The sequence below is a fragment of the Periplaneta americana genome, chromosome 3 (genome assembly GCF_040183065.1).
Source record: "Periplaneta americana isolate PAMFEO1 chromosome 3, P.americana_PAMFEO1_priV1, whole genome shotgun sequence".
NCBI classification, from domain to species: domain Eukaryota; kingdom Metazoa; phylum Arthropoda; class Insecta; order Blattodea; family Blattidae; genus Periplaneta; species Periplaneta americana.
The window spans coordinates 64,520,180-64,543,630 of NC_091119.1; the positions used below are offsets into that span (position 1 = coordinate 64,520,180).

The 23,451-nt window shown below is 37.2% G+C and overlaps 1 protein-coding gene and 1 non-coding gene across 2 annotated transcripts in view; one reads left to right on the forward strand and one right to left on the reverse strand.

Annotated features, from left to right (window-relative positions):
* Positions 1 to 23,451, forward strand: part of Klp10A (kinesin-like protein 10A) — a 216,519-nt gene that overhangs the window by 122,379 nt on the left and 70,689 nt on the right. The gene's annotated exons all lie outside the window — the stretch shown is intronic.
* Positions 16,153 to 16,224, reverse strand: TRNAS-GGA (transfer RNA serine (anticodon GGA)). Its single transcript has one exon. It is a non-coding gene; the product is annotated as a tRNA-Ser (tRNA).

Consider the following 23,451-nt stretch of genomic DNA (forward strand, 5'->3'; position numbering starts at 1 on the left):
GTCAATGCATTGTTGCAATTTTCCCTGCACACCGGCCATTACTCGCAGCAATGTTTCAGGTGTAACACCAGCAATTTCTTCACGAATCGCGGTTTTAAGGTCCTCGATGTCATGAAGGATACGACCGTAGACCTTAGTCTTAAGATACTCCCACAAAAAGAAGTCTGGTGCAGTGAGATCAGGGGAAACAGAGGGCCACTGAATGTCACCTAATCTGGAGATAAGTCGCCCAGGGAAAGCAGCACGAAGTGTATTCATTGAAACACGTGCTGTATGGGATGTGGCTCCATCGTGTTGAAACCACAAGCGCTGAATGTTCCAGTTACGGCGTCTCAACTCAGGCAGGAAAAAAAGTTGTCAACATTATGTTGTAATGCTCAGAGTTCAGTCACCGCAACACCATTATAGTCTTCGCTGACGCACCCATACACTGATTATTTTTCGTGATGGTGCAACTCCACGTTGATTATCACCAACAATCCGCCTAAACTCGCGCTGGACAGCAACAATTGACTTGGTTGAAACAAACTGTTCAACACAGAAAATGCTCTGTTGCACCGGCCAACGTTCCATGGTTAACTAAAGGCTTTGGTACACCGAATCCCTGTGTTGGGATGTGGCTAACTAAATCCAAGGCTTTGCTACACCGAATCCCTGTGATTGCAAACATGTTTTACCAACAATGTGAACAGAATCGCCAACTTAAAATGGGAAACGTTAAATGCTGCACCCTATATTAGTGTGTTTGATTAATATTAAAATATGTTAAAAAAAAAAAAAAAAAAAAAATGAAGTGCATTATATCTTTCTTCTATTTGTGTTTATTGGATTTGTGTTACCTCATCAGTCATAATTTTATTTGTATTTATTTCTACGAATTATGTTGCCTAATTACTTTAATTTATTAATAATATTACTCTTCACCAAAGAGAACATGGTTGTATTGAAGGCTAGTAATGTTATAAAATAAATGAACATTATGTTCTTCAGTTTAAGATTCCACGTTTTATTGATTATTTTATCCACTTTCCGTAATAGTAAATAATTCTGTGTCTTATTTTTAAGTGTGTTAGGCAGCGCTTCATGGAGCCCGTTTCTTTCTATCTTCTTTTTTAATTAGCTGCAGCGTTTAACGTTTACATCACATGTTAATTTATTATCTGTTATTATTATAAATTATTTTATCAATTTAATTTCGTCTGTCATATATAACAACACTGAAAGTTAAATAGGCCTTTCATACAAAATAACTCCGCAAATAGTTGTAATCCCGCAAATGAAATTTGCAACCGCCATTTTGCAATGAAGAGAAGCACTTTTTTCTCGTCAATTGGCAAAGCGAAAGCGCTTTACTACAACGCTTTTAAAACACGCTTGGTTTCACTTTCAAACTAGCCTATGTTCTAAAATCGACTCTATATAAATTTTAAATCTGCCGCCACAAATTTGTACTCGGTACTGTACTCGGTTCAACCGAGTAATGACATCACAGTAACTGCTCCGAACAGAACCGCTCCGTCCCCAGCCCTATTACTCACCTGGGTATTAAGCTCTCTGTTTAGAGCAGTGTTTCAGGCAACCTGACTAGCCCTCCCGATTTTCTTGCGCAAATGAACTAGTATCACAGTTTAGTATATACAGTCACGAAGCTTGTGTTGTGAGGGTATTAGGAACAATAGACTGTGCCGATACTATTTTGCATTGTCTGTAATGAGGCGATATTAGCGATCCTAGTGGTTATAGGTCTCGCAACCACGGATTACCGACGGAAGGAATGCGAATCAAACACTGCGATAAGGAAGAGCGGGCGAGAGGAAAGGTCACGAGATAACTTGAATGATATTCGAGAGTACAGTCGGAAGAGAAATGACATCGATAGAATCAGTCTTGCGTTGTGATAGTTACATTACGACTTTAGTTTCTTCCATTGCATGTGAATACGTGTCTTGTATCGCACAGTATTATTATTTCATTCGTAAACATATGTTGCGCGTTTAATTAGCTTCGGCTCGCACCTCTCCCCTCTCGGCGTGCCTACATACACACGTCAAAACAGACAGCAACGCCACCATTGGTTTTCGGTAATCGTTTCTTGCGCGAGCTATAGCAACTATCTAGGGATGCATATTTACTACGTATTGAGCTTCGTGACTGTATATACTATACTGTGCTAGTAAGTATTCTTTCCTGTCTAGGTGTTCTTGGCCTACCCCCCTGCGTTGCACTCTTGATGTTACTATGTTGTGCAAACAAGTTTTACTAATGCCTAATTCGGTCCCAATTGTACAATGACTCTTGCCACTTTTGTACATACCTACAATTTACCACTTAATTGCATCTGTGACGACGACCCATTTTGTATCAGCAAGCTCACAAACTCAACAAGAGTATACTCATACAAATATGGCAAGCCGAAGCTCAACCAAGCAGTCAGCTGTTTCTAAGTGCCTTTTCCCTCCTAAACAAATGAATCAAGTAAACCGTGACAGCATGTAAGCTCTGTCGCCGAGTTTAAAATTTCACCAGACCATCAAACGTGATAGCTTCTTAGGATATCAGACGCCCTCAATCATTCTTACAATTTTTTCACTTTTTTTTTTTTTTCATTTAACAAAGTTTAGTGGGTCTTACTGATTTCAAATCTAAACAGGGAGTGTTCACGTATTTTGAACATGTCAAGACTTTTGCAGGTGCGAAGTATGCAGCAAGTCGAAACTCTCACGAATGGATGTGTAAAAACATGTCGATTCAAACACGTCGTTATCAAGGCAGCGAAACGGTTTGAACTAGTCTTTCATATACTAGTTATTATTAGGGGTCGGATTTTTAGGTACTAAAAATTGCAAATATGTTTTATTTTTTATGTGCTAAAAATACCTGAAATGTGTGACAAAAAAAAAAAAACAAATATTTCATTATGTTTGGATTTTGTGTGAATATCGACAATATTCAGTACTCACCAATATAATTTATGCTATGTCCCATCAATTGCTGAAGAATTATAGTAGACAGTGAGATTCATCCTCAAGTTGTCTGTCACAAATGACTGACGATCATCACGGAAGACTGGCGTATACCGGAAAATTAGCGCTCACCACAAAAAAGTAAACCTGGTAAATTTATAGCAGTGCATGTTTTTTAGTCTCACATCAATATCCATTTCTTGCTGGCCGTTCAACACTTGAAATTTTACATATTTAATGTGAACTGAATTTTTGTGTGTTATATGAATATTTCAAAATAATATATTAACATAAAAACGTTTCAAAATGTGTGTTTATATGAAATACAAATAATGAAAATGTAGGATGTTAAAAAAAGCATCCAATATTTTACGAGGTGCTAGTATGCATCAAAGCAAGAAAATAATATCTAATAGTCCTACAACACATACTTTCTGAGATCTGAACTTGTTCATAAGAGGTGCTTAATGTCACGTCCATTCATGGCAATGCATTCCTCTGCCCTTTGGCGTAAGGAATCACGGACTCTTTGAAATTTGTTGTTAGCTAATACGTTAATAAGAAAGTCCTGATAATGATCCCCATTAATCTCTATGGTAGCACGTATAAATCCTTAACTCTTAATCTATCACCAAGAACGCCTGCCCATACGTTAATTGAGAATCGATGCTGATGCCTTGTTTCTTCAACTGCATGGGGATTTTCATCAGTCCACATGCTGATTAGGACGTCACATTGAGCACCTCCTATGAACAAGTGTTGAGATCTCGGAAAGTATGTGTTGTACGACCCATGTCTATTAGACAATGTTTTCTTGTTTTGATGCATACTATCAACTCCAAAAATATTGTATATTTTTAACACCCTGTATATGCTCGAGTGACCTTGGCCGAAACTTAAAACTCAGTTACGAGTTCCTGTTTCAGTGCACGTAATATATTTATTTACCTAAGAATCCTAGCCAAATTTATTATTAAGTTTTTGCAGGGGCTTCGCAGAGTGTTAATGATATTTTTTCTTTATTATTGATTGATTTATTTTTTTACGTTTTGGGATGTCGCACCGCTGAAAAGTGAGTAGTACTGCTGCGCGCGTAGCATTCGTACTTTTACGAGAAACCTAATTTCTCTTAATTTATTGGCGCGTATGTACTGGCATATTTTGAACTTTATAAAGACGTATTTTCATGCATTTTTTTTTTCATCCTCGCACGTTGTAGTCCTTCGAAAAACTGTTACGGTCTACCAAAGTTTCCTTTCCATAGTTTTTGAAGACGTCCCAATGACCTTTCTCCTGTTGGATTATAATTCAGAATTGCTTTTGGTATTGTTTAACATTCGATTTACATGTTGGAGCCAATTGCTTTGATATTGATGTATATGATCCAGAACAGGTATTTGGAGCTCGTTCAAGACGTCATTTCTTTTCCTGTCCCATTTCGTATAACCTGCTGTAAGACACATGAATTTCATTTCACTGGCAGTAATGTGATTTTCATCGTGTCTCCGAAGAGTCCAAGCCTAACTGCCATAACATAGAACAGATCTCGCCACGATTTTATAGAGGCCGAGGCGTGTATGTCTTTGAACTAATGATGGTTTCATAATGCTGTTGATGATATTCTTAGATTATTCAATTTAAGAATTTTGCGTCGTATATCTTATTCTGCCATAAATTTCATGCATATTTAGTAGTTTTAAATTCTTTCAATAATTTAATCGGCTTAAAATTATTTTTGTCACTTCTTGAGTGTACTTCTCGTATTTCTAATACTTCGCGAAGGTATTGCAAGTTTACATCGCCTCTGACACAAATGTGGTAGATTATACTTATTTGTAACGTATTTGTGTATGAGGGAGAACAAATTTTGAATTAAAATTTCGTCCTTTTCGTACTAACGAAGTAATTGCATTTCTGTGTGTACGGTACTACATTTCGTTGCAGAGGTTTGAAAGTACATATCTACAATAATGAATATAGACTCTCGATAGTCTTGTAATATTGTGATGGTACATGCCGTAACTCCTGTTAAAGCTTTTATATATTTTATTTTGAAATTATCCCCATTTTGTTTTCTACTTACGTACGTACAAAACGTTTTTTGCTCTGACTGCAGGGATGGATTGGAGACAATTGAGTCGTGTGAAGTTGGCTTATTGATCGGTTACACAAGAATGGCACGTGTTTATGAGCAGAAGTTTGTGACAGTAGTGAACTGAGTTAAGAATGATGAAGTAATACAATCATATTGCATGTTATAAAGAAATTTGAATTAAAAAAAGCTGATACACTACAGTAGCAGTGCAATGGAGTGATTTGTTTCGCGTGAATACAGTTATAGTGTTGTGTGGAATGAAGTGAAGTCACATGAATTATTGTAGTATTATAATTTGTAATACTTTTGAAAACTTAATTTTTAATATGTAAGTAGACTACGTAAATAGAATTTTACTTAAACATTACAGCATTGAGAAAGGTCATTATATGAAATAAATTTTACTTCCTGAATTACCTAGTCCTATTATTCGAAAGACATGTCTAAATAAATATACTTAACGTGCGCTTAAGTAAGAAGATAAACTTTCGTTTTCTGGGTTACCCACAAATACAGTCTCTATAATACCAAAATTAAGAATTTAACTTAGTAAGATAAATCTCCACATACATGTGATTTTCACAAATTTACATAAAATAATTTTGTTGTGTTCATTTCTAATATTTCTTCTTTAAATGAAATATATATTTAAAAGTGATACATATCTATGCTGTAATAAATGTAATATATTGAGCACAGCTCTTTAATAATAAACCTTAAAGTACTTTCCTTCAATGATTCATCCAGTGTATTTCAATGGAATAATAAATCCTTAACCCTTTGATGCACGCATTTGGGAGGGAAATAAAAAATTGTGTTTGCAATGAAATTAAACTTTTATTTGTCTAAGAGAATTACCTCAAATTTTAAAAATTTGAAAAACTTCAATTTTTGACACAGAAAATGGGTGATTTCATGGTAAAACCACTATGCAATACTGCAGAATACAATGCCTTCAGACTTATTGTGAATGATACAAAAGGAAACAGTTTCTGGTCTCAGTAAAGCAAAGTGCCACTCCACAAGTGTTGCAGGCCCATTTACTCCCGTGTGGTTGAACTTCAGTGCTACAATAAGCACAGCATCTTGAAGATCCACGCACAGGCGTATGTGCCACCTTCTTGAATCTTTTCTCATATGGGACCTTGGCTTGAAGTGGTGCACAGATTTTGGAATATTAGCTGCGACCAAATCTTCAGAGTCAGTTCTCCACCTTCGTCTCTCAATGAATATACCAAGAAGGCATTAGCCACAGTGACTTCAACAAAACGCCAAAAAATACGGTGCCACTATCTTCTGCATTTTCTATCAATCTCGTACAAGGACTTCAACATATCAGCTTTGTCAACATAACCCAATGTTTGTTGTAGTCCTTCACGTGTTGTGGACTAGCAATTTCAGTGGTTGTTCCATTCTTCTCTTTCCTTGAAACAGTGGCGACAATAGATGGATCCGGTAATTAGAATGGAAAAGAATGGATCTTCTATCCTTCCACTTGAGCCAGGACACTCCAGCATATGACGTACGACTATCACTCTCACCATGTTTCATGTTGCGGTCTCTTCTTTCTTTGTGTGGTAAACCAATACGCCCATGTCTAACTGTACCACATGCATAGATATTTTGCTGCCTTAGAGACCATCAGATTACAAAAAAGTGTGAAAAAGTTGTCAAAAACACTTTGTGATTGTCACCAACCATCTCTTCCTTGTAGTCATGATGAATAAGCTGACACGAAAATGGAACATTTTGTTTGATATGGTAAGCATAACTACCCTGTTTGCATGGTGGTTACATTTTGAAACCACCACATTATTTCTATATTGATGCCACATGTGTTGAAGAAATTACAATCTTGTTACTGAAATATATTCTAAAAGATCGAAATACAAATATTACTAAATAGAAACTTACATAACTGTGATATTTTAGCACACAACTGAAATAAAAACACGTAGCGAGTCTTCCACACTCCAACTATACACAACAACATCGGCCATCTTAGTGAACAGGCTGAGGAACACAAATATAGGGAAAATAAAATTCTTCTACAGTTATTAGGGGTCAGTGAACGCAGCGCAGTAGTTTTGAAATAAAATCCACTCTGTAAGTAGGGGGGAAACTCAAATTTAAAAGGTGGTTACGTACTGTAACCACTGCGCTTCAAAGGGTTAATGAGCCGGCTCTACTCTGTTCTACGCTATACTTTCACTGTAGTGTTGTATTCTCCGAAGTTGAAGACCTGCATTGAATTCGAAACTAAAAATAGAAGTAATTCTATAGATTATTTCTCTTAGGCGTTTTTCCATAAAAAAAAAAAAAAACATGAAGAAAATAATCTGAAGATTCTTGAAGTTGATTGTCGTGTTTATTTGAAATGAAGACATATTTTATTGTCATCATTCACGAATGTACTTGTATGTAAGGAATTACAAGCCACTTTTTCGGAATATTGACAGCTGAAAACTTACATTTTTTGCGAAAATGTCTATATTTTTTCCATCGTCAGAGTATTTCTAATGAGAAAGTAAAAATTAGACTTGAGCATGAGCGAACGTCTTTAAGAGGTAAGTCAACAGATAGGAGTGAATAAGCATACCTCTTCACAAACTGGAGAGAAATATACGCGACGTTGACACAATTGTAAATATATCACACAACAGTAAAAGAGTTGTAGTAACGTTTTTGGGGATCAAGGTAAGAATCGACGAACCTGTGATCCTCACTTTGAAGATGATGAGCAGTGGATTTTGAAGCGGATAAAATATAAAGCGACTTCAGCAGTCAGGAATTACCTAGGAAGAGCTGGCCCTGAAACAAAGTATATCAGTGATGTCATATGTGATCAGATCAGGGATGTCAAGAAAATAGTATATGAATGACCTTCTGTGCGGCAGCGTGCTACCTGGCTGGAGTGATCTGCTTCTACTGGCAGCAACGCACGCAAAATAGGAATGGACAGATTGCGGTTTAATTTTCAACCCTTGATAATAAAACAGTTTTGACAGTATTTAGAATTATTTCATTAATCATATGGTTGTACTTTTTCTTATTTCGAAAGGAAAATTATATTTTAATGTGCTTACCAGAATCCAAAATACATTTTACAGTACATAATTACTATTACTATTAAATACGAGAAAAATTCGTACCGGCACCGGGCATCGAACCCAGGACCTCTCAGCTCTGCGCGCTGAGAGGTCCTGGGTTCGATTCCCGGTGCCGGTACGATCTGCATCTACTGGCAGCAACGAACGCAAAACAGGAATGGACAGATTATGGTTTAATTTTCAACCCTTGATAGTAAAACAGTTTTGACAGGTATTTAGAATTATTTCATTAATCATATGGTTGTACTTTTTCTTATTTCGAAAGGAAAATTATATTTTAATGTGCTTACCAGAATCCAAAATACATTTTACAGTACATAATTACTATTACTATTAAATACGAGAAAAATTCGTACCGGCACCGGGCATCGAACCCAGGACCTCTCAGCTCTGCGCGCTGAGAGGTCCTGGGTTCGATTCCCGGTGCCGGTACGAATTTTTCTCGTATTTAATAGTAATAATACAATAGACATTCATATTAGCTGTGTAATATTCAATGAGCTGGGCGAGACCTCATACATACGAATATTTGATGTACAGCTGTCAAAAGAAAAAGTGGCCGCTCTCCTGAAACAAAGTTCCCTTCGGGTATCTTCGCTACAATTCGGAGACAGGCGATGTTACATGTTGTTGGACCACGTTGCCTGATATCTACAGTTATAATTGAAGTATTCTGTGTGTTATCGATAGCATAATGGTAGCGTTCAGGCCTCTTATTCATGAGGTCCTGCGTTCGACTACAACCACTTGCTTTTTATGTTCTTTTTTGTTCTGTTTTTGAGAGAGACAAACTATACATAATGGCTCCTTTCACTTTTACGATTATTTTAGTAATTAACATCAGGTTCATTAATATATTATGCCATGACTTTATCATTATGATATTGTGGCTGCAAATGGAAAGAAAAAAGATTTTATTCTCAATAAAAATATCTTTCGTGGCATAAACAAAACACATTTACTGGCGTCGGCCTTAAAACATTCAAACAATTAAGCGTTCAAAAAACAAAACAAAAAGCCACAATTCAATATTTAGTCTATCTTCCTCTTATCTCGATCATCTTGCAGTCGAGTGGGCATGGAATTGACTAGTCTTTGCAAATAGCGACTGTTTTTAGACACGATATTCCAGGCATTCTGAACATACATACACAAGTGTTCTGTCCATGGGCAGGTATTTCATTGCAAACCCAGCAATCTCCAATCTTTCCTATTTTCTGCCTTCCTCTTAGCCTCCGCATATGATCCACATATCCTAATGTCGTCTATTATTCTTTTCAACCAGAGACCCAACCAGTTACTTTTTATCTTTCTAATCAGTTTCAGCATCAATCTTTCTTCACTCACTTTTTCAAACACAATTTTATTTCTTATTCTATCTGTCTACTTCACACGCACCGTTCTTCTCCACATCCACATTTCAAATGCTTCAATTCGTTTCTCTTCATTTCGTCGTAATGTCCATGTTCCTTCTCCATACAATGCCACACTCCACACAAAGCACTTCACTAGTCTCTTCCTTAGTTCTTTTTCCAGAGGTCCGCAGAAGATCCTTCTTCTTCTATTTAAAGCTTCCTTTGTTCATGTTTGCAGTTTTTCTTGGGAAGGAGAGGCCTAAATGCGGTAACATCCCGTTGCTTTCCGCACACCACTATCTCTTTCGCATCTTATTAAATTCCAGGGGGCCCAAGCGTGGAGATGAGGAGAGTGGATTTGACTAATTGGGCCCTCCGGACTTCACCGAAAGTCACGGCAAGGGTTAAATATTAATTCTATCAGGATGTTTGACCCTATCAGAGATCGGGAAATCTCAATTAGCCTTTGCCCCCCGCATCCTGGACTAGCTTCTACGAATCATCAGAAAATCTTAGAGTGTGATTGGGCCAATTTTTCCGAAAATGTTTCCACACTTTTGCCCTCGTAGCTCAGCGGACGAACGTCGGAATTTAGATGCCAACGTCTCAGGTTCAATTCCTCGTTACTCCTTTTCATTTTATTGTGGTTCAAGATAGTATAATGTAATAATACAAAAAGAAAAACTAATAGCAGTATTATGCAACTGGATTTTTCCAAACCTAATATTAAATTTATGTTATTTATATCGCTAAAGAACGATTACAATATAAATAACTAGAATATTATTTATACAGTATCACTAAAGAACGATAACAGAATATAAATGATAAATATCGGTTTGTTTAATTAATATAAGATATTATATAATACGTAGAATAAATAAATTAAGCCATTTTACAAAGAAAGATGTTTATTTGTGTTATAATAATTACCTACATAAAATACAGATTATTTATATTGCGAAAGAACAATAACAATATAAATAACTTGAATATTATTTTATAATGCTAATGAAGGAAAACAATATAAATGATAACTTGAATATTATTCATATCGGAATTTCACAGATTTATTACAGGTGTATAAGAAATTGTAGAAGAACAGTAATTAGTAACAGTGTCCTATTTATTCTTCTTGGAGCCAAATTTGCAACTTTTAAAAGTGTGGTTACTATGTTGAAGTGTATGTGTTGTAACGGATGCTTGATTTGTTATGTATGTGAGTCAGTTATGGAATGCTTGATGTCGTCGAAATGTCGTAATTATAGTTTGATTGTGTTTGTGTGACTATTGTGTATTAATTTATGATGTATGGTACGGAAATCTGCACATTTGTGTTATAGAAGTGTTATGTATGTGTGTTAATGTTTTTGTATGTTTCAAATTGATAACTGATATTTATTTTGCAATCGCAATGCCTAATTTACGGATTGTTTATGTTTTGTTTACATCGCGTAAGCTAATTTAATTTTCTTTTCCATTTCTCTTTATGCTTATCTTTTTTGTGTATAAAACTATAGCCCTAACATACATATGTAAAATAGGGCTAACCCCCATTGGAGATACTGTAGCTACAATATTAATAATTATTATTATCGTTATAAAACGATAACAATACAAATGATGACTTGAATTTTATTCTTATCTCTAAAGAACGATAACAAAATATAAATAACGTGATATCCATCAAGAACGATAACTGGATATAAATGATAATTTGAATATCATTTACATCGCTAAAGAACGATTAAGAAAATAAAATGAAAACTTGAAGACACGAACCCAGAACCTTTGAATCATTAAACAAGCACTCTACCGCTGGTCTGCGAGGAGCAGATATGCAACACTTTCATAGTTCCGGAAGTGCTTGTACAAGGACATGCATCGTGTAACATCGCCGCGACCCGAAGTGGACTTTGAAAATATTCCCTGTTCACGAGTGCGGCCACTTTTTTTTTTTTTTGACAGCTGTACATAATTACTATCTTCACAAAAGAATACAATTTACAGAACTGCATATAAAAAAACTTCCGCAGTATTAAATGTGTCTGTTTAATCCAGCATTATACTGTTAACGAAGCCTCGTCAAATTCAAAAGGACGTCCTGGATGGTGATCTCAAACGAACCATGTGTCTGAGAATACATTTAATAGCAGCGACAAGATGAAGCATAACCTGCATATTATTATCTGATAATCTTGATCTTAAACGTGGCTTTGTTAGTTTCATTAATGAAAAGAACTGCGCTCATACTTAAATGTCTACTACCGAACACAAACTTTTGAAGTTCTGAATACTGTGCAGGATTTAATATTTTGTAAAATGTAACAAAATCGTCCGTCTCAACTTTTTTCATTTATCGGCATGAAATATTTCCATGTTCTGTGCGTAAGAAATTAACAGCCCTATCGGACTGGAACTTACTGCAAGACTCCTTCCTTTTCTCGTTCTTCCTAGTGGTGTGCTTCGCGTGCGAACTACGCGCACGACTTTCGGTCGAGAACATATGTGCGGCAAATTGCATGACTGTGTGATATTAATGAACCATCAGTGTCATAGCAAAATAGAAATAATGTGATATGCAAACAACATTTAAGTGATTATTTTCATTGCTTAAAACCAGTGATTTTTGCAGACTAGTCAGACGTTTATAATTGAAACAGATTGGGAAAGCTTTTCTTTAAAGCAGCAATGACCAAAGCGGATGTCATGATTACATCGTGAAATCACATTCAAACGAGTACGAGGAGTTTCTTGTACATTGCTGTGTGTTTCATTCACGTACTGAAGGCAAGCAGTGGCGTTATCATGTCTCTGCAAACAATAAGAGGTGGTTTCGTAAAGAATGAGAACTTTTTTGTTCTGCCGGACAAAATGCAATATGTTTACTTTGTTCAACGGTTCAAGTAGGAGTATGTAGAAACATTGTCACGCTGAATAATAATAATAATAATAATAATAATAATAATATTATTATTATTATTATTACTGACCACTAAGTATGTGTTTCTATAATTCTTCTGCATGTGCATGAATATTGATATTTTTAGATCTTCTCCCTAGAAGGATAAAATTATTAGGTTTTATCTCAATTTTAATCTTCTTAATCTTTAGATGATGGTAACTATTTATTAGTTATTCATTTAATGATAATACTGTGGAAAAACTGATTCAGTATTGTGTGCCAACGAAGTGTTAAACGTCAGGAATTGACATGTCTTAAATCATTATTGATACAGCAAAGCTTGAGATTTTTATCCGCGGAATTAATCAAGATGTTAGTACAAGAACCACCACTAGTTGTAGTTTTCATGCGAAGTACCTTTCCTCCGTCTCCATACCTCATAGGCTGTCTGTCGCATGTAATCACTGCAGTTCGAGTTTTGGTCACCGTTGCTTTGAAGAGAAACGAATCAAGAATTGAAAAACTTTGGGACCTGTTCTCAAATGAACGTTAGTGTAAATTAGCTTTTATTTGACCAGAGCTTAGTGACAACTATTGCATAATTGTACATTAACACGAAAGCCAATATTGTTCATCGATAGCTATTTAGATATCTTCATGCAGTATTATTTCTATATAACAAATCGAAATGATGAATTAATAAAAATGTACATGATCGAAAGAGGTTTCGATTAATTCGACGAAATTGTAGACGTCGAAAGCTTTATTTATATAGTGGTACTATATAATAAATAAGAATTTTACGTGTGTACTATGCTTTTCAATCTTTAAATTGATTGAGATCAGTTCTGCCATCTATCCGCAGTATGCGGAACCCGAATCACGCAAAGTGAAGTGGGAAGGCATTATACACACACGTTGCAAATTCTTGAGAGTTCTTAGAACATGTGACAAGTAATGTGAATAAAAGTCCATATTCTGTCCACACATTACACAAACTAAGAGAAACAGTGTTGCCAAATTTACGTAAGCATCAAGGACTAATATGATTAAAAATTTGTATTTCAGTAGTTATTTCGTAAAACTAAATGCTGGTTTCTGAAACTAGTAAGCGCAGGACAGAAGATCCGAATATTAAGAGATGTCATCCAGAAGTCTGGTTTATATATCATTGCCGAATGATCAGTTACCAGGAGTCTGTGGTTCGATACTGTGGATGTTTCGACACACTTTGTCGGCATTACTTTTGTTTCCATTGTATAATCTGTTTCAGCTTTGTCTTGTTGTCCTGTGTGAACAATGCTGTTTAATGTTACTCTGGAGAGGAAGATCTTGGCTGGCGCTGTGCTCGTGAGGAAGTGCGTGGCTCGGGGTCAGTGCCCGCTATCGACCGCGTCCCGACGTCCGTCGATCTGTTTACGCTGTCATATATTCCTAATGGCATTACTATGTGCAGCCCGGAGTTGCCGGTTCCTTTGTGATTCACCTTGTGTGTTGTACTTCCTTGTTCGAGAATATTTCTCCCCTACCCATTGTAATGGTTCCACGCCGAACCATGATCGAACTGTTCACAAACATTGTTACCAAGGGCAACGAACAAGGTCCACAAACTTGGCAGTATTAATGAAATTTCTCCTGCTGGAGATGGAGCCCAGAGATAGAGAACCCGCAGCTGTCTCGACACTCCAGAACGGCGGATACTTCATTATTATTAATAGCGTCGCAATACGCCGGATATGCTGGTCACTTTCCCTCCTTCGCCAGATGTACGCTGGGAATTAGATCCAAATTTACATTACATGATGATGATGCTGATGCTATCATTTGGTAGAATAACGTGTGTGATTCGTTGTTTGGGATTAGCGCTCTGGCGTAGATTCAAATCCTCCTTAGATCGATTACTTTCTTTCCGAGATTTTCCCCAACCGTAAGGCAAATGTCAAGTAATCGTATAACAAATCCTGGTCAAGTAATCGTATGACATCCTGGGACTCATCTTGTCAAATACCCACCGACGCTAGTTAACTGCATAGTTGATACAGTGTTATTAAACAACATTAAAAATGATGAAATGTGGGTACCCTGCGAAAACGTCCCGAAATCGTCCACCACAAATTCTGCTTGGACCAGCCAAAGCCTAGGCTAGAGGCTTTAGAATAAGTGGGCTCTGCCACTCCACATTGTAATACAGAGTTGATTCCGATCTCTGATAACGAATTTGAATGACATGTTCGTCAGGAGTCACACGACAGCTGAACTGTGGCGCGAGGTGACAGACCAGTAGTGAGTGATCTCATAGAGTGCACGGCGACTCACAGCAGAAATTCCCAAGAAAATCGAGCCTTTTTGGGAAGGGTACATTACAACACTTTCCAATGCCAAGTACGGTTAAGTGAAAATAAAAGAAGCCTGCAATAAACGAGGTTTCGTTATTTCTAAGAAAGGCATATTCTGTGTACTTAATAAGATTGGTAAAGCTCGAATGGAATTAATTTGTATCATCTCTTGGGGTGCGGCGACTTGTGACGGGGGGTGGATTTGCTTGCTTTTTCCACACTGGAATTCATCCCATCCGAGCTTTGCCAGTCTTATTAGGTACACACAATATTACTTTCTTGGAAATAACGAAACCACGTTTTTTTCCTATGATTTTCACGTAACTGTACTTGGCATCGGAAAGAGTTATGTACCCCTCCCAAAAAGCTCGATTTTCTTGGGCATTGCTACTGTGATACACCGTGCATTCTGATTATGAAGTCACTCACTACTGGTCTGTCACCTCTCGCCGCAAGTCAGCTGTCGGTGTGATTCCTGATGCACATGACGTCATTCAAATTTATCAGATATCGGAAACAACCCTGTAGAGCATACATGGGCACAATTTTCGGTTACGTGAGGCACTCGATTTGAAATAGTTTGTTTACTAGGAGAGGAGACTGCAGAGTAGGATGGGAAATATAAACTGCTGTGACCTGCGTCACCTTATCGAAATCGCTAAGGCGCTCAGTGGCGAATTATTAGGAAAAAGCTTGGTTAACGTGAGAGACTCGAAAACTTTTATTCAATTTGGCAAATTAATTCGGCAGCTTTAATCATAAACCTCTTTACTATATCTCCATCATTGAATTGATTTAAATCACAGGCGAGAAATTGCGTAACTAGCCAATAATATTCCATCACGTTGTCTACGTTTATTTTCTTGAATTTTCTGACGTTTATCAAGATGACTTAATAGATTTGCACGTTCTCGACCTAAAACAATTTCAGAAAATCATATTTCGTTTTCTACGCACATTTGATATTTTTTTTTATAAATTTCTTTTGGAAATAATACGTACAAACAACATTTAATTCCTCGTACCTTTTAATGCAGCGTGTTTAAGGTATAATGTCGTATTTAGTATACTATGTAAATGTTATGATCATAAATTTTCTTCGGAATAGTACGAAAAATAACATTTAATTTGTCTTCCCTTCTAATTCAGCATGTTCTTTATGACATAAGGAGTAATGTCGTTGTATATTAAACTTATTAATGCCTAATAGGATTTTCGAGCATAACATACATCGTATGTTCGCCCCCTTCTAAATGGCAAAAAAAAAAAAAAAAACCTTCCATCTTATGATGTTTGATGACGTATATACGTCCGTTGATGTGACATATTAATGAATTTAAATACTATTATAGTCACAATCATGCCATGGTATGAAAGAAAAATTTCACAACCTCGAGCGGGATTCGAACCTGCGACTTCCTGTACTCCGGTCAGGCGCTCTACCACTGAGCTATCGAGGTTGTGAAATTTTTCTTTCATACCATGGCATGATTGTGACTATAATAGTATTTAAATTCATCTTCCTTCCATTTCTCATGAAATAATCGTTTTCTAACGCGTACACACTGTTTTGATAATGCCATTATGCCACCACTGATATTGTTTATGAAACTGATATAGAACCTGCCCACGCCTAGGAGCTGGGTGACGGAGGAACGGGGACTGTGAAGATGTCACTCAGAGCGATAAGCTTTGTGAAGGTCAGTGAGGCATTATTTCTAAAGTGAGGCACGATGCCCATCTATGCTGTACAGTGAAGATAACACGCTCATGGATCATTCTACAAAATGTACCTTTTCGGAGATAAAAATTTCGATTAAATTATTTAAAAAATAAATCTTAAATTAATTTTAGAAGCTACGTCATTTCCTTCTAAACTAAAATACGGATTGTTATTTTGTTTCTTCATTATTTATGAAATAAAAATAATAAATAGTGGTATGAAGAGGATACACAGACGTAACGAAGTATGCTAAACGATTTTATATTTAAAAAATAAATTTACTGGTACCGATACTTTAAATGTAGGCCTATAACTTATTTAATATAAATAGAGACGAGAGTTTAATGCACTATAAAATACCAAAATATGCATGCATTCGTGCACTATCAAACTATGAAACATGCACGATCAAGCGAATAATACATTAAAATATGCACTTTCATTTTTGTTCCAAATTTCTTATTTCATTTCACTTTTTTGCACAGTTCACAACTTTTCTAAATTGGTTTCTGTGAAGTTCCTGCACTTGTCAGTCAATATGTTCTTGTAGGCAGAGAATGACCTCTCTACATCGCAGGAAGTTATGGGTGCAAACTTGAACATATTTATGACAGTGTCATTCAAGTTTTCGCCACAAATAACCTTCACTGAACAAAGGAATCCATAGTCGGTTCGCGTTTATAACCCTGTCCAGTTTATTTTAAAGAAGTTTTGTAATGTTTTACAAAGAACAACTGTCGTAGAAAATACTCGGAAACAGAATAGCAGTGCTTACCTCTTTATTGCAACAATAGCAAAATATGACATCCCCATATGATCCAATAATATTCTTTCCTTCAATCCACTGTGCAAAGAATACACTTTTGGAACCTTTAATTGGAGGCATATTAGAACCAATTACGAGGTTCACATACTGCAAAGACAGTTTAGCGAATGATTCCAATTTCAGAATGATCTAAATTGCTACTAGTACTGGAAAAAGAAAGAGAGAGAGAAATTACAACCTCCCAGAAAAAGGGTGCTTTCGACCTAAATTATTTGTCGGCAGTTTCCTTGAACCCTCTATATTTCCTCTCTACTATTCTCAAAATATCCAACGTAATAAATCCATTTATGACACGCTGTTTGTAGAGGGTCGTCGGTAAAGTGTTGCAAAAGTGAACTTCCGTCCAAGGAAAGAACCTCTAACATCCTATTGTGAAAATCTCGACATTTTATTTCATTTTTCTGCTATTTAGTTCCCCCTCCCCCTTTTCGTTCTCAATCCTGATTTCTGAAGCTAACACAAGGCATATAAAAATCGATTAACTGAGGTATCCACTCACAACCATTAAAACATGCATTTAAACTGAAAAGGCAATTATGCACGTGAAAAGTAGACATATTTGGAACCGGAAAGTAGTCTAATGAAATGGATAAGTACTAAGTTTGAGCTGTGTCCTATGTTCCTATAAAAACATGCATTTGCATGGAATTCTCGTCTCTAAATATAACCAAAGCAGAAGCCGAAACTGTAATGAAAAACGGTATGAGATTTAGTGGTTAGAACATTAACGATAAATAACCCTACAATGTGAGTAAAAGAATGTTAGTGATAATATTAAGAAGATATTCTAAGATAAATATATTAAACTGTTGTGGGCCATAATTTAAATTAAACAATTTTGCGTCCTCCGTTACCAATTGTGAATCCTCTGTAACAAGTGGCAACGTAAGCCACGTACAGCGCAAAGTAGCAATTAATATTCAATTTATTTAAACTATTAGTAGTCAGTGGATAGCACGAAGGACATATTAATTGCTACTTTGCGCTGTATTTTACATAATTTTTACTTCAAACCTCATTACCCAATTTTGACTTACACCACTTCTGCTCTGAACATTGTCCGTCTACTTCTTCCACTTGTCCAACATAGCTAACTTTAGTTTCCTTTGTTGCATATTACGTAAGAAAAAAATTCCTCGGTGTCATTTCTTTCTACTGCTACTATACTCGTATCTTGTATGTACAGTTCCATATAAACGTGACATTGCGGACGTGCTCTTGACAATGTTCTCGGGTGTTTTATTCAGAGTTCTCATGTAGCTTCATGAAGCTCTGAAGTCAGTCATTTACAGCAATTCTGTTATTATCTCATGCTTCGATATACTTACAAGCTAAATTACGAGTATAATCATATGCTGACGTATATTTGGTTGTCGTGTCATAATTACTCTCAGTACACTTAGAAATATAATTAATTAGGATTTCTGCTCCTCGCTGAACACCTTGTCGGCTCGTCTATCGCTAACCATATTTTCTATCTATATCATCGCCTTCTTAAACTTCATTTGGTAAAATAATGACATGTGAGACATATCATACTTTGAAACTTCAGCTCTTAATGAGAGTTTTCCTTTATTGGCAGATCTTGCTGCATGCTGAATAACTTCATTGGATAATTCATGTTTGTTATTTTCTTCATGTATGTCTGAACTATTTATGCCCTAAAATGAATATAATATCATCAATAAATTCGTTATATTATATTTTTAAAAGATTTTCACAGTATTGTTAAATAAGTGTTGTGGAGCAATAAGAACATTGTTCATGACTATAAAGTACGACCATTCATTAAAAGGAAGAAGTAAATATAGATATGTTATCAGTGCTGTAGTTGGGCCGGTACGCCGTACCGTCTAAAATAACTCGATGTTACCGTACCGGAAAAAAAAAATTAGTCGAAAATATTTTAATTGTGTATAAATAGTCTTTAATATACAGTATTTTGAAATGAAGGATGTAAGTTATTTGAAAAACATTTTGATTTTGATATCTGGCATAAAAGTAGCGGTTGGCATCTCATATCCTTCGTTGTTTTATCGAAAACCATGGTCTGACACTTCAGGAGTAGTTGTGACTTGCTAATTTCGAGTTTGCATACCGCCGTGGAATTCTACTTATTTTGTGTTGTGCGAGGAATTCGCTCAACAAGAGCGACCGATTTGCTGTGGCATTGTCATGATGGAGAATCCAATTCTGTCCTTGCGACAAGTTGGGTCTTCTTCGTCGAACTGCATCACGAAGACGTCGAAGAATTGCAACATACGCCTCTTATTGACGGTTCGACCCTCAGGAATAAACTCGAAATGTACGAGACCCTGGATATCGAAGAACACTTCAAGCATTACTTTCCCCTTTGATCGGTCGGCACGGAATCTCTTTTACCGTGGTGATCCGGGAGATTTCCACGTTGAAGACTGCCGCTTTGGCTGAGGGTCGTAAAGGAAACACCATGTCTCGTCACCTGTGATCACTCTGTGCAAGAGAGTTGGATCCTGGTCCACCCTATCAATCAGGTCTCCACTAACCAGTCGCCGCTCTTCCCGCTGCTCATCTGTTAGGCTTCTTGGAACAACGTGCTCGCACACACGTTGCATGTTCAAATCATTGTGGGGAATATACTGCACAGAACCATGCGAAATGCCTAACAAAGTAGCCGCATCATCTATTGACAGTCTGCGGTCTCGTCTGATTTCTTGTGCAACTCGAGCTATCGTTTTCGTTCTTGCCGATCTGGGTCTTCCTAAACGTGGATAATCATTCGTTGAAAGACGGCCACTTGTGAAGCGCTTGTGTCCTCATACACTCGGGTCCGAGACATTTCTTCTTCTCCATACGCTTGGCGCATGAGTGCCAAAGTCTCGGTAAATGTTATCGAAATTAACACAAAATTTAATGTTCCCTCTCTGCTCTTTCAAGCTCATTTTGCCACATATACCTACACGTCTTCACTAAAAGAAGCTGAGAGCTGCATTGTATTTCGATTGGTTTCCGACTACGTTAGTCTTCCCCATTCTTATGCACTGCAGCACTGAGTCTATACGCCTGGAGAGTAGGTCACATACCACTGGCACAAGGCAGAGAAGTTGCCTCTAGAGCATGGCGTTGCCACCCGAAGTTCTCGTACTTTCTGACTTTCCCGACTCACCACGGCAAAAGATTCCGTGCCGACCGATCAAAGGGGAAAGTAATGCTTGAAGTGTTCTTCGATATCCAGGGTCTCGTACATTTCGAGTTTTTTCCTGAGGGTCGAACTGCCAGTAAGAAGGCGTATGTTGCAATTCTTCGGCGTCTTCATGATGTAGTTAGACGAAGAAGACCCAACTTGTGGCAAGGACAGAATTGGGTTCTCCATCATGACATTGCCCCAGCACATCGGTCGCTCTTGGTAAGCGAATTCTTCGCACAACACAAAATACCTGTCCTTCCACAGCCACCATATTCTCCAGATCTTGCTCCAGCAGATTTCTACTAATTTCCAAAGGTGAAATCCATACTCAAGGGACGGCGGTTTGTGTCAGTCGAATAGGTGAAAATTCATGTGACAAGCGTTCTGTGGGAAGTGACCAAAGATGGGCTGCAGGAATGTTTCGAAAAGTGGTATGAACGCTGGCAGTGTGTGTCACTGCCCAGAGGGCGTACTTTGAAGGCGGTATTGTGTACATGTTTATATGCTATCTGCAAAAAATGTATCTCTACATGTTCGCACTGACTCTATACGCCTGGAGAGTAGGTTTCATACTACACGGACAAGGCAGAGAAGTTGCTTATAGAGCATGGCGTTTCCACCCGAAATTCCGGTACTTTCTGACTAATATAATTAACACTAAATTTATGATGTGGCGCCTCAAGATTTCTGTTGCACTGATTCGCTAATTTTTAAAACTCGCTCAGGCGTAATGCTAACAGTTTGCTAGAGGGGGGGGGGAAGTATTGTTACTGTTCGTGCGTTCATGAATCTTGAGTCCAGTTACATATTATAGATCCTGTTCCAATTTCAACTAAAGAATGTGAATGAGATTACTGTAATGAACGATATCTGCACTAAAAAAAAGGAATACTCTTCCAGTAAAAGAGTTCCTAGACTTTTGTTCCTAAAGTATTGGGTCACCAGTGTCGGTATTTAATTTCTTGCCTTATATGCAGTTGTGATTCTGGAAGAAGGTCTGCAGAGGCGACTGCATGACGAAGTAACTTTGGAAATGAAGTGCAGTACGAGTCCATACAGAGTCTTTTTTTTTTTTTTTTTTTTTTTTTTTTTTTTTTTTTTTTTTTTCCCCTCCATTGGGGAATTTAATTGAAGTGAATTTATTATGGCTGGCAGAGTAACTATCTCATGCCCCCATGTTTTAATATTGCTGGCTGTGTACTTCATTAGAACCAGGTACCCAGCTTCGAAGCCGTTAGCCTGTGACATACCGAGTCTAATCTGACCAAGGACACTTCAACTGTATCCCCTAAAATTTGTTTCCAACTACACCATTGTCTGTAATAATTTTCGAAAAGTGAATTCATTAGACTCTAATATTACATAATGAAACTAAACTGTGAGAAGTTCATGTCAGAATATCCTTTCGAAATTCGAAGAGAAAATAACTTTCAAAGCACTTTAACACAAGTGCATCTACTGAGTTCACACCAATAAATTAAATGGAAGGAAAATGTCAGCCAATACATTAGAATGACTGCCTTCTGCTGTCAGTACCGGCACCTCGAAAATTGTGTGTTGTGAGAATTCAATCTGTTCTAATGTGCCCTCTTCTCCCCTAACAGCTAATTCTTGAAGAAAGAGCTTTCCTTTCTGGTACCTGCCAGCGTATGTTTTATGTTAGAAGAGGTGAGGACTTAATGAAATCTTAGACGAAAAATGTAACGTAATTATTTTATAATAATCCTTCGTAAGAATTAATTTATTCCTTCTTTGAAGATGGCGCGAAGTTTTACTTCCAAAAAACCTGGTTTTGTCCTGTATCTAGAATAAGGCTTACATGCACCCTGCAAGCTGTTATATCCATCAGGGTAACTTTCTATCACGAAAAGACAAAGACAGTGAACAGGATTATATTCACGACATGGATCACGATAAGCACTACGTCTTCTCTCTGAGACTTAGAGTACTCCAGCGTCCCATTCTTTTTTTAGGGTACTGTACGTCGCAAAAATCGCCTGTACTTTGGTTCATTCATACGATCGTCTAAAATGACGGGACCTATCAGCGTGTCGTCCATCATACCACATGAAACGTTTGATTGAGAAACGAGGTTGCTAATTATGTGTGTTTGGGAGAACCTAAAAACACATGCTATAGGTGAAATTACTTGGGGAGCTACGATAGGTAGCGAAATCCGGTTGCGAATACCAGCTATAACGGCTGGGGGGATCATCGTGCTAACCACACGATACCTCCATTCTGGTTGGATGATCGTCCACCTCTGCTTCGGCATGTGGGCGTGAGGCCAGCAGCCGGCTGGTCGGTCTAGGCCCTTCACGGGCTGTAGCGCCACGGATTATTTATAGGTGAAATTGGTACAGTGAACAGTCTTCGCAGTTTTCGCCATACACTTGTTCGTGAAACATTGATACGTCAGAAATTCGTCGCCTATTTCAGCGAGTGCTGACGACCATTGTACTAGAACAGTAGATAAGTAATGGCAACAATGCTGTAAATCAGTGCTCCTAGCGGTGACCATTGAAATCTTGTATTACGTAATAGAGCAGCGATTGTTTCATAAATTTGCAATATTGAAAGTCTCGAAGTAGCCGTATTTTCTAAATACAGTGGCCTTAAAGGTACGAACAAAGGTTCTTCATAAAAATTAAAGTTCCAAGAGAAAAATGTGCAACTCATGCCTTAGGACATTACAAGAAGCCTGTGGGAGAGATCCTACCATACTGAAGAAGTTGGGTGGAAGCAAGGCATTCAATTTAAATCAAGAGTTTACATTCGAAGAGCTTTAGATTGATCAGTGAGGGAGATATCCAGAAATGCTGCTGCAGATGGAGTCCGCCATCTTCCAAGAATTTGACGTCGTCTTGTTGGCAGGAGATTATATTTGAAATATGTAATGTCAAAACTAACCTAAATAAATTTAGTGTGACTCTGTAACTATGTTGCCATTACCTTTCGAATGCCCTAGCATA